The sequence below is a fragment of the Aphelocoma coerulescens genome, chromosome 1, assembly GCF_041296385.1.
Source record: "Aphelocoma coerulescens isolate FSJ_1873_10779 chromosome 1, UR_Acoe_1.0, whole genome shotgun sequence".
Lineage (NCBI taxonomy): Eukaryota > Metazoa > Chordata > Aves > Passeriformes > Corvidae > Aphelocoma > Aphelocoma coerulescens.
Window position 1 is genome coordinate 103,758,916 of NC_091013.1, and position 3,783 is coordinate 103,762,698.

General features: G+C 39.4%; 1 long non-coding RNA gene across 1 annotated transcript; it reads right to left on the bottom strand.

Moving 5' to 3' along the window:
* Positions 1-317: 317 nt before the first annotated feature.
* On the bottom strand, positions 318-2,394 carry LOC138113765 (uncharacterized). Its single transcript, XR_011152325.1, has 3 exons — positions 2,269-2,394; positions 1,154-1,252; positions 318-1,044 (listed from the first exon to the last, which is right to left on the bottom strand). It is a non-coding gene; the product is annotated as an uncharacterized lncRNA (long non-coding RNA).
* Between the last annotated feature and the right edge of the window lie 1,389 nt (positions 2,395-3,783).

The following is a 3,783-nucleotide window of genomic DNA, read 5'->3' on the forward strand; positions in this document are numbered from 1 at the left end:
CCATGCAATCAGCAAGCAGTGATGGCATATGTATGGATTTTGGCTCAAAGCTTGCAGAGGCGTCAGTCTCTGCCAATGTCTTCCCTGTTTACTAATATTCAACTTTAACAAAATGCTCTGAAGCAAAAGGAACTTCTGAAGAAAAGGTGTGTAGATTTGCTATTTAGACACATTTATTTTTTTAAAACATTCCTGTCACAGGTGTGTGTTTTCACCTCCTTTCTAATCTGTGGATCTGGTTTATAACAATGAAACCTTTTCACCTGTCCTTCCCTTTCCTCCCTACTTCCTGAATTTGGGCTCTGCTTGTAGCTGGGAGAGGCATACATTGACCTAATTTTAAGAAAGTGTGCAAAAAGTTACCACGACTGGATCTCAATCCTAAAGTTGTGCTACTTTCTGTTTAGGAGTAAAAGACATCACAAGCCTCTTCTAGGGCATCATATGCTAAGTTTCTTGTCTGCATTACAATTGTGGCAACTTGTGCATCTGGCATAGTCACAGCCATGGGTAGTCATGGGTAATTGTTTTGCTTTAAAGTCATATATGTCCTAAGTGGAGTAGAAAAAAACCCCAACCACCTCATCCAAGGCCTTAATTCACCTCAAAAAGGAATCTTGTTAAGAAATTTTTGATACAGTTTATCCATATTGCCATAGTGAAATAAGGATGTAGGAGGTCTTCATCTACAGCTTCATCTTTACAGCTACATCTGACTTTTCAGAAGGTCAGTTACATTACAAATTAACTACATTTTGAAAAATCTGTGTTGGTACAGATGTGATTTACAAGTGTAGATTCACTGGCTTGAGGTTAGATACCTGGGAAGCTTTTTGCAGTTGGCATCTGAAAGGAACATTGTATGGCCTCAACATTTCCTTTGTTAGGGAATGAGTAACTCTACTCTGCTGGAGAACCAGAGAGAGGAACTCGTCACCAGAGAAAACACAGGGACTAAAACCTAAAGTGTATTTAGGCATGAACATTTAGGCATGAACTCTCCTTGAGTGCAGTTCATTCCTCTCTTCTCTGCCTTAGTTTCCTCTGTGGAATGAGAGGCAGAAGTAACAGCTATGTAAATACTTTGAACTTCATGAATGGAGAGGCGTCAGATTAAAAAAACCAAAACCCCAGCAATTACCAGGATACTCACCAGAGCACTCTGCTGCAAGGAGTATTTGAAAGAACAGGGGCACCAAGTATCAGCAGCACCTCACCACCTCCTCCTTCTTGACTAGTGAATTACAGGACACTTTGAAAAGCAGAGATAGACACTCAGATGATCATATTCCTTGAAAACATTTTCAAATTGCAGAGCTCGCATAAATACTTCTCTTCATTTAGCTGAGAAAGAAATATCATCAAACTACTGAAAGAAAGAAATTAGTGAAAACTTTAATGCAAGATGATACCCAGATCAAAAAGTCTCCAGGGGAATGAATACCTTCCCAAGTCTAAACTAGACACACCTGAGTGACAGCCATTATGCACAAGACTAGGGGCTGAATACTCTCATATTCTTGTCACGTTCCCAATGCTTTTTATCCATCTCAAGTTTTTTTGCTCGTACTTTCAAGCAGTTCAAAATCATTTATTTGGCATTTTTTATTGTGCCAGCTGCTTATTCCTGGTGTTATCTAATAGGATTAGGGGTATGCAGGAGGTGGGGATGTGCTGGCTCTGTAATACTTTGGGAGATTAAATGTTTTCTTTGTAACATTTTAAAGTCTTATTTCATTTTGCACCAATTTAAAATGGAATGATTTCTCCCCTGCCCTCCTTCCCCACCTCCTCCTATGTTTGAAGAGCAGTGTGTCACCTTGAAAAACAGCATGTGGGATCAAGATGAGAGAGGAGGGAGAGAAAAGCTTTCAGGAGCAGATCTGTAGTCCTGGGGGAATCAAAACTGTAAATCTGAAAAGCACAGGATTAACTAAAATCTGAGATTTCAGTGTGAGAAGTAATGAAACTGCACGCTCTGCTACATTCTTGTTAAAAGTAGTTTTCTGCTTAGAAAGAGAGTGGCATAACACATCAGGTAAGATTTATCATTGCGTCTCAGAAGCACTTCAAAAGGAACCTGATACGTTTGCTAGAATTCTGCAGTTTATACAGCTACTTCCCTTTTTTTCTATAAATAAATATTTTCTAATGAGTGGAATGGTGAGATATAAGAAACCCCACTGCTCAGTAGTTAATTAGAAGCATACAGCACAGAAGCCCACAGATGCATCTATACAACCTCCTATGGAATTTCAGATACATTACCTAAGAATCCTGTTACAGCCTTGCTGATGTTCCTGTGTCTGAATGCAGTGTGAACAATGACAGATATAAGATGTTGTTCTAGGTAAGGGCATACTGCTGTAATGTAACTCTGAAAGCCTTTGTGCCTTCCATGAGCAGAGCATTTGGCAAGGAAGAAGGATCAGGGGGTGGAATATTTAAAGATACATAAAGGCAAGGGCAGGTATACTTCACAGGAGACATTACTTACTTTAATTTTGTCTCAGCTGCTTTCAGATACAAAGCAGAGTACATTAACTGAGAAAAGTGGCCAGGCTGCAGTTGGCTTTCACCCTGACTAGCAACTTAGATAGCCTTGACGTCCTGTGCAAGAGTCTCTCTTGTCATACTTAACATCTCACACATGACACAAGTCAGTGCTATCAGGAAGCAGCCTTATTCCCATGCTGCAGACACATGCCAAGAGCTCTTAAGGAAATAAAACTAAATCTCTAGGGCTTGGCCAGAGGAATTCCAGATCTAGGTTGTGGTCAAGCAGCCTTAACTCTTTACTCTCTAAGTCACTCACTGTTAATTCACACATGGATTACTGTAAGAGAGAAAAAAGCACCCCAGATGTCAGCTATATGGGTTGCTTTGTACTTAAGCTTTAACTTTATCCTCAGACTTTCCTGAATCCCATCTCTTTCACCTTTTCTTTCCTACCCTGTTCTCTACCCCATTTCACTTTTCCTACCAAATCTGCATTCTGCTGGATTTTAACTCCTACCTTTCCCTGTGATTTTGATCTGCACACACGGAAAGTTAATGTTCAAAACCAGCAACTAGTGTTATGTCAAAACTGCTAGAATGAGCAGAATTATGCAAACAGACAGGTAAGAAACCTGCCTTGTATCTATTTACTTCTTCCACAGCAGATTGATCAATTTGCTATTGGTAGAAAGATGGTCAGCATAATTCTAAAGCAGAGATTCCCCTCCATCCTCCTCCACTGATCTTCATCAGCATTTGGCTTGAAGGAGTCATTACATTCTAAATTCATCTAGCTCAACCTCTCTATTATGCCATTTTATTAACATCTGTGATGTGACTGAAGCATTCAGGGCTTCATTTGTAACCTGTACAAAACCCAGCTACAGACATTGATGATAAATAAAGCACCAGATTCTACGTGAAACATTATTACACAATACATCAGTTTTATGCCAGAGTTACTGATGCTTTCATGGTCTCTCTATTCAAAGAAATGGGCCTGTACTCACAGGGGCTTCATAATTTGAATAGCAAGCATCTTTTAGATTGACAAAGTCATTTATAAAACCTGCATCATGACTCAAGGCTAATTATGTAAATCAGAAGTTTTTCTTGAAGTGAGAGTTGCTGTTGCTTTCTGTTGATGAATGTGGTCTGCATGTTCTCTGGAGAAACTCCTAATCCCTACCAGTATCCTGAAAATAACATTATGCTAAAAAAGGCCATTTTTCACTTGTAATCCTACCCAATTAAATTTGAGCAATGGCTTTTTGCATATGGACA